The sequence below is a fragment of the Silene latifolia genome, chromosome X (assembly GCF_048544455.1).
Source record: "Silene latifolia isolate original U9 population chromosome X, ASM4854445v1, whole genome shotgun sequence".
Taxonomy (NCBI): domain Eukaryota; kingdom Viridiplantae; phylum Streptophyta; class Magnoliopsida; order Caryophyllales; family Caryophyllaceae; genus Silene; species Silene latifolia.
This window is the reverse complement of record NC_133537.1, coordinates 218,182,740-218,191,756: the sequence shown is the minus strand read 5'-3', so window position 1 is coordinate 218,191,756 and position 9,017 is coordinate 218,182,740. Positions and strand designations below refer to the sequence as shown.

Sequence of the window (9,017 nt, the reverse complement as noted above, 5' to 3'; positions counted from 1 at the left end):
AGAGGTCAATCTGTTGCATATCAATTTAAATATACGTTTATAGACCACATTGCAGCATGCAATTAGCCTATATTGAAGAATAGTGGTTGGCGTTTCTACCTTGGGCACAAGTGTAATCAGAGTAGTATTGAGCTGTTTAAGTGTCCAGACTTAAAAAAATCCATGATAGCATGACTAACCTCCTCCTCAATTATTTTCCAAGAGTCTTTAAAAAACTTATTGGAAGAACAATGTGGTCCTGGAACTTTGTCATTGGGTATATGAGAATAATGTCTTTTATCTGCTCACAAGTAATAGGAGACATAGGTGTTTGCTTATGAATATCAGTACTAATGGACTCTCTCTTGACTATAGCCTACTTCACTTTAGTAGTCTGCTTCTTGGAGCCAAGTGGCATCTGATAGTAATTTAGAAAAGCTCCCTGAATACATTTCTCATCCTCTTATAAAAGACATGTTATGGTCCTTGATCTGTTTAATGAAGTTCTTATGTCTCCTTGCCTTAATAATGCCATGAAAGTATGAAGAACTAGCATCCCTATCCGTCATCCAATGAGCTTTGGTCTTTTATCTCAAAAAATCCATCTTTGCAGTCTGTAGAATCTTAGACTTTTGAATGGCATCAAACTCTTGCTTAATTAATTCCCCATCCCCTGGATTCCTGATAATAAGTTGTTGTAACTGATATAGCTCAGTAAGTGCCAAATTAGCATTGTCCTCTAAATCAGAGAAATGATGTCTATCAATTTTTTTTTAACTCTGGTTTCAACAATTTTAATTTTCTGAAAACCTGATACATCTTTGTCCCATTAATATTCAGATTCCATATATTCTGGACACAACTTTAAAATCCAGGGGCATTAATCCACATATTATAGTATTTGAAAGGTCTATTTATGTGTTGTCGTATATTAGAATTGCTCACCAGACAAGGTGTATGGTCAAAGTGACCCTCAGGAACGTATTTGGCATAATAATCAGGAAATTGAGTTGTCCACTCATGATTAACCAACAACCTATCTACCTACTATACACTCTAGTCTCAATAGATTGCTTATTATTCCATGTAAAGTAGGCTCATGTAGCTTGAATATCAGTTAAATTACAATCATCATGGCACTATTAAAAAGTTTCGGCCTCTGCGATAGAGACATTGTCTCCTAGTCTATCATGTGCTTGGATCACACAATTGAAATCTCCTCCCACAGCCCATCGTGCATGAATATGATGAGCCAACCTTCTAAGATTGGACCAAAGACTCTCTCTTTCATTCACTCCATTAAAAGCATAAATCATAATAATATATATTTACATCTGAGTACCTTTATTTGTAACTAACACGTGGATTTATTGGGCATCATACTCCATAAATAGAATATCTAACAAATAAGAGTTCCAAACCACTCAAATCCTTCCTCCTCGATGATATGCAGTATTGGTGGAGACACACCAATACTGAAAAATATTAGCAGCAACTTTATTGAAATTCGTAGGCTTAACTTTGGTTATTAGTAAACCATAGAGCCCTACATTATTTTGCAAGCAATAATTTATTTACAGTATGTTGTTTCTCCTCCCTATTCACCCCCTAATATTCCCAAACCCAAAATTAGTCATGGATTCAGATTGAGGGTAACACTACCAGTTATGTCAATGCCTTGCATTGGGGAGCAGAAACCACTTAACACTTCAATATAAGTGGGAGATGGTGAAGCTTCCTTGATTACATTATGACATCCCTGTATAGTTGCCCTAAGGAGCCTGACAGGGGACATTGATCCTTCTCTGTTCTTCTTTAGACTAGTCATTGGAGTTTTTTAATTGCCCATGTCCTTTATTTGTTGTGGTTGTTGTGTCTCTAGGACCACCTCTACTGTGTGTGCTTTCTGTTCTGGAGATTGTTAAGATGAGAAAAGAGTAGTTGTCACAGATGTAGAAGACTGCCTCTGGAGAGCTTTTTATACCCTTTTCACAACCTTACTCGATCTCTTCCTCTGAGGTTTGTTCCTCCTGCATTTGCCTTGTTCATGTCCTATTTGTTTACACTTAAGACATAAACATGGCTTCCATCATACACAATATCTATAGTTAAAAGTTGTTGTTTCTCATCCAAGACTCTAGTAAGGAAACCTTTGCCCTAACTTTAACTCTGTCATGACTCTAGCAAAACCTAACCTTGTGTTCTGTTGTGTAGCAGTGTCACTCTTAACATAAGTACCAACCAATTAGCCAGTTTACCCAGACTTTTCCTCCAAAATTTTAAGGACAATTTATGAAGTACAAATCAAGCAGGTACATTATTAACCTCTTCTTTAATCAGTTCTATGTCTGGAACCCAAGGTTTAAGAATAACAGGCTTATAATAAATAGGAAGTGCCTACTCCCTAAGACTGTTTGTTTTATCTCTTCTGTGTTAAACCTTGCAATAAAAACCCCATTTCGTAGAAATGAAATCTTATCAATTGAATACTTACTCCAAATGCGTTTCAGGAAGCCCTCGAGGATATGCCATGGTGGATTAGCTCTCACTATGAACCCATAGACTGACTGTTTCCAGTAGTCCGATTCCCCTTGCACATCCTCATCAGTGAGACACAGTAAGTCATCGGATTCTTCATCTATTAATTGCATAATTTTCCTTCCATGACTTTGGAACCATGCTCCTTCACTGTTCTCATCATTTTCAGATCCAGGGTCCTCAGCAGAATCTTCCACCAGTTCACCATCCAGTGGAAGCGCAAGGATCCATGTTATGTCATGAATGCTCTTAGTCTTTTGTCCTTCCTCCACAACTGGTCAGTCATATTTTTTCCCCAGATCTTATTGCACTTGATGTAACAGATTTGATTATACTATGATGATTAAACAAATCACTAGTTTAACATGGCTTCCCTACCCCCTAGATTATAAGAATACTAACTCATTATAATGAGTAAAGTAATGATGATTGTTTCTAATAACATAAACATGAATACCATATGTAAATAGAAATATAAATGATAAAATAAAACTAGAAAGAAGAGATTACCAATAGAAAAGAAAAAACAAGAACCTGAAAAATAAGAACGAATTATACCCGGAAATTAAACTTTAATTACTTGAACGATTGTGGATAGCAAAATGTAAACTAAATTATTGGAAACTAGGTTTTTAGGTAAACTATAAATGTATGATAGAAGATGATTACAATAGACGAAAAACATGAGTTTATATAGAATAAAGAGGTGAAAACGAAGTGTTTGGCGTAGAAGTTGATCACCCCGGGCACACGGGTCACTAGCCCGATCGGGGTCACAACTTTCTAGCTTATCCTTACTATTTCTCCTTTGCAAGCATGAGTACCACTCACCCCATGAGGTCAAGGTCACCAACCCCGATAGGGGTCGTAGCTTATTATCTTTGGAGCTTTAATTCTTCACACAAGGTGCAAGTAACATGACCCCAAGGGGTAGGGGTCACGGGTTGGGGTCGCGTGCTCTCTTCACATCTTCACTAGAACTTCAATCCTTCATACAAGGTGCATCCAAATCTCGTTTTTTCTTCCTCGGGATGTATGGATCTTCCCAAAATGCCCTTAGCACGGCCAAGACTCACTCCAAGTAGCTCCGTCCCACTCAGTGAATGCCAAATGATAGGAAAAAGCCGTAAAAACTGATTTATTACCTACAAAATGCAACAAGACATGCAAAATACCTAGAAGACACATTAGCTCACAAAATCACACCGTAGAGTGCATTAACCATATAGAAAATGTGATAAGTTAGGGGAGAAAATCATATAAATAATTAGACACATCAAACTCCCCCAAAATAAACCCTTGCATGTCCTCAAGCAATCACAAAACAAAAAACACAATAAATACAAGGGTAACGAGCAGACCTAATCTCATGAAAAGCAAATTCCAATATTAAGCTTAACAAGCATAATGAATCTAATCCCCAAACAACATGGGCATAGGGAAAATGCAAAACATGGATGAGATTTACACGTGTGTAGCACAAGGGACTTGCTTAGAATTTTTTGGCTCTTGCATGATCTTTTGACAATGGGTTCTCACGGTACACTCAATCACTCAGATAATAAACAAGGCAATATATGAGAGTGGCAGCCTATAAAGCTTGAAGGGTCTTCGTTAGCAGCCTATAAAATCGAGATACAAATACACAAGGCTAGTGTACGTACTTGATATAAAATCTTGGGACCGAATTGAGGAGCCTTGGACAAGATACCCGACTTATTTTGTAAGCATGAATAAAACGCCAACTTTGGCAACAATATGATTGTTATTTTATTTTCTTGTTTATCATTTGATTGTATTTCATTTCCTTAGTTAAAAAATGGATGTAGCTTTGAACTTTCAGCTATTAAGCATCGATTTGTAATAAGGAGAAAACAGACTTTGATGAATTAAAAAAACTCAGAAAACCAATCATGTTTTGATCACTAATCCTTTGATTTGAGAATGAAATTCAAATCATCGTTTAAGCACTTAGGAGGTTCGTTTAGTCTTAAATCCTATTAGATCTAGTCAAGGTAGAATTCGTTTTAAATATCCCTTCTTTTATTATTATTCGCTATTCTTTAAACCCACTTCTGCTGTTTTAAATCATTTTGTATTAGGGCTGCAATATTGATTTTTCTTAAAATTAAGACGGTCCTAAGGCGTGTCGAAGCCAAGTTCTTGTTTGAACTTCGATTGCTGATTGGAATTTAGAGGTTATACTTGAGCGAGGTAGCTTAAGAGTTAATAGACTTTGATTTTCTTGTGGTTCGTTGTTGAATTTGCGATGGCGATTGGTGTTTAACGGTTAAACTCGAGCAAGGTAGTTCATGGGGTAATCAATTCTTTATACAAAAAAAAGGACATGTTAGGAATGTTCTCGTTTGAAAGCACCTACGAGGAGTATGTTTAGTTTGATCCGACATTGCCTCCTATTTTCGACAAATACGATGATATGGAAAGCGATCTAATATCGTTTCAAAGTCCATAGAGTATTTATGTAGTCAATTTTCAGATGGAGGAGAATGCTGCAACTGTGATAGAATCGTCTTGATCGAAAAGTTTAAAGCCTTGTGCATGGAGCGTAATGGGTCGGCTGGCACAAGATGACGTTGAAATTAAAAGGGGCGAACGCGGTTCTAATTTACAGTGGATATGGTTTGATACTATATTCAAATTTATTGCTAATGTTCGTCATCAATTGCGCATCTATACATGTAAGATTCGTGTTCGATCCTGGTGGATTCCATTGTTTCAAGAATCGAGGCGATTCTTTTTGAAGAAGGGGAGTATGATGCAAAAAAAATCTTGAAGGGTGTTCGTTAACAGCCTGTAAATCGAGATAGAAATACACAAGGCTAGTGCACGTACTTGATATAAACCTTGGGACCCAATTGAGCAGCCTTGGTCGAGATACACGACTTATTTTGCAAGCATGAATAAACAAAATTACTAAACAAAATTATTAAAGATCGCCCCTATATTACTCATCTCGCCCCTAATGTTTATTTCACTTTCCAACTTTGCCCTTTACTCTAAAATATTCTCAAAACTAATTTTTATCGGTAATTCAAAATATGAGTGACGGTGACCCATTTTACAATAATTAATAATCAAGCACGATTAAATTCGAAATAAAATTGACGATTAGAAACGTAAAAACTTCAAACGATCATAACTTTGTGCTCGGGTGTCCGATTTTGACGAAATTATTTTTCAAATCACTTAACTCGACGAGACGAACGCAATGGTAAAAAAAAAAAATTGGGAAGTGGGCCCATTCGTGTGAAAAACACAAACTGGCCTAGGCCGGTTCATGTGGTTTACATGAACCAGCCTTGGCCAGTTCATGTAAATCACACGAATGGGCCTAGGCCAGTTCATGTGGATTACACGAACTAGCCCAGGCAGGTTCATGTAAACTACATGAATCGGCCTAGGTCAATTCGTGTTTTTTACACGAATAGACCATTTTTCAATTTTTTTTTTGTTACCATTGCGTTCGTCTCGTCGAGTTAAGTGATTTGAAAAAAAATCGTCAAAATCGGACACCCGAGCACAAAGTTATGATCGTTTTAAGTTTTTTGGTTCTTTAATCGTCATTTTTTGTCCAATTTAAATCGCTATTATGTATTATTTTGAGACAGTTTAGTTTTTGTTAATTTCTGAAACGGTTTATTTTGAAATTTTAAATTTAAAATTGAAAATGAGTAAAAAGGAAAGTATATGGGGTTTTAATTACTCAAGGGCAAAAAGGTAATATTTAGGGGCGAGATGAGTAAAACTAGGGGCGATCTTTAGCAAACCCGTGAATAAAACGCTAATTTTGGTAACAATATGATTGTTATTTTATTTCTTTGTTTATAATTTAATTGTATTTCATTTCCTTATTTAGAATGGTTGTAGCTTTGAACTTTCAGCTATTTAAGCATCGATTTGTAATAAGGAGGAAATAGACTTTGATGAATTAAAACAACTCAGAAAACCGATCAATTTTTGATCACCAATCCTTTGATTTGAGAATGAAATTCAAATCATCGTTTAAGAACTAAGCAGGTTCGTTTAGTCTTAAATCCGATTGGATCGAGTCAAGGCTGAATTCGTTCTAAATATCCCTCCTTTTATTATTATTCGTTATTCTTTAAAACCGCTTCCACTATTTTACATCACTACAAGTAAAAAAAATCAAATGTAAGCATAGAAAGAAGCCAAAAACAAGGAAAAGTCGAGGATATGAGTAAAAAGGAAGAACAAATGATTTATCGTAAGTGGAGCTAAGTTAAGCTAGCAACAAACAAAAATAGTGCAAGGATGCTCAATCCAAACCCCGAACCATTCCCAAATAACAACAGTCTAAGCCAAATACAGTATATCGGCTTTCTTTACATGACAAAATAAGAGTAAACTTGCCAAATCTTACAATTTCAAAACATGGAACCGACTATCACAACTTCTCCTTTTCTTTCAACATTTTTTTCAAATTCATTTTTTTCCAATTCATGCTCCTTTTTTTTTCCTTCCATTTTTTCACATTTTTCTCATTCCTTCTTTTTTTTCATCATTTTTTCTCTTTTCCAATCTTTCACTTCTCTAAGGCAAACCAAGTCACCAAGACACGAGAATCTGTAATCCCGTCCAACAACATCACCATGACAAATAAATCAAGAACATCCCAAATGAGAAACCCAAACACAATGGAAAACTACTAGCTCAACAAGGGTACCGGTAGGCCATGTTATATGTAGCTAGTGATGAATAAATGGGGGAAAAATTTGGGCAAATAAGTCAAGGTGAAAAGGCTTCATATGCAAGCAAGTCATGAAAAAATGCTCATAAGAAATGGAATAAAGATTATACTTGTGCGTTTTGATGCAACGCACACCACAAGGAGACTTACTCTCACCTATGTGGAGCTGGATATAGATGCACTAGCCAAAGGAAGCTCTACCTCACTATATAAGCAGCTTGTCGAAATCAGGATCAAGACTAGTAGGTCTATATTTGATATATGGTTTTGTCGTCATTCCATTATAAAAAACAATTTATAGAATAACCAAATTTAAGTAGTATAAATCAGGATCGTTCGCAAAGATGGCGGGGGTTTATACTTAGTTTGTTTCGGCCTCAATTTAGTCAAGCGAAAAAAAAAGAGATGATATGATGAACTAAGTTGTACCTAAAGCGAATGAAAAGCAATATTAAACTACACCAAGGATTGTAAACAATATATTAAAAATTAGGGTGTTTGGGTTCACTTAAGTGAGGTGAGCAAGGTTATGGGGTTAACAAGAAATGGGTAACGTAATTGGCCTAGGTTTAAGACTAATCTCATAGATTAACTTAAAGTCGCCACAAAGATTTTACTTTGAGTCTAGCTCAATGTAATAACCCAAGTATTTCAATATTAATATTATTTTTTTATACTATTTTCTTAATATTTTATTATAAAGGTTGGTGCTAACCAAAATATATTTTATTTGAGTTGGGAAATTTAACGCTAACGCCTTCACCTTTCACGGGTCTCCGATTAACCTAATTTCATCTATTTATTCTAGTCACTAGTTTTTGTGCCCGTAAAAATTACGGGTGCGTTTGAGATTAACAGTGTAAGAACACGCATAATGTGACATCATTTGTTCGGTAGATATTGACATCTTTATTGTTTCATTGACATACACAAATGCTGCACATGAATTGTTGTTCATGTATTTTGGCGTGAAGTAAAACAATATATTTGTTTCAATTTCACAGTATTATAATATTAGATGGGCAAGTAGATGTAATAACGTACCAATGTAACCTATAACTACTTGCTTCAATGTTAAGAATTGTGATATTAAAGTAACCATGTCAAATGAATATTTGATACCTATGTAGCTTATTTTTATAATTGAATAATGTTTTCCTATATACTCTCTAATAAATTTTGAAAGTGTGTGGTTATATAAACAATTATAATGTAACCTTTTAGGACTATCATTACATAAATTGGATAAGATTACGATTAATATTTATATTAACTAACATGATGTATGTGTTTATGTATCTAGTACACTATTCAATTTCCTTAAAACCTAATTTGATTATAGAAAATGTATTTGATTTGTTTATTATAAACTATTGATCATATTAATGTTTTTCTTCTCCGTTTTCTAGTATTCATTTCCGTTTTTTTAAGAAGGTATACAAGAAAAGAGAGGATACCATTTACAAACAACATAAAATATAAAGTGATGTAAAATAATTTTTTTTTTTTTTGGTATAACTGATTTTTGGCAATAAAATCCAAAACTTTTAATTTTAAATTTTATTTTGATATTGTATAATCTACATTAAAATAAAAATCCAATTAATCTTTATTAAGATCTAGTTTGTATTTAATGTTATAAATACAGTTAACTTTTTCTTTTTCTTTTTAAATAATAAATGGCAATGATGTGGCTTACTAGGCTAGATATGTTTATGTGACAATTAGATAAATGTTTAGATTGTGTTTTAATAAATTTGATAATATTACG

General features: G+C 34.5%; 1 long non-coding RNA gene across 1 annotated transcript; it reads right to left on the bottom strand.

Moving 5' to 3' along the window:
* Positions 1–1,392: 1,392 nt before the first annotated feature.
* On the bottom strand, positions 1,393–3,705 carry LOC141623807 (uncharacterized). Its single transcript, XR_012533649.1, has 2 exons — positions 2,474–3,705; positions 1,393–2,062 (listed from the first exon to the last, which is right to left on the bottom strand). It is a non-coding gene; the product is annotated as an uncharacterized LOC141623807 (long non-coding RNA).
* Between the last annotated feature and the right edge of the window lie 5,312 nt (positions 3,706–9,017).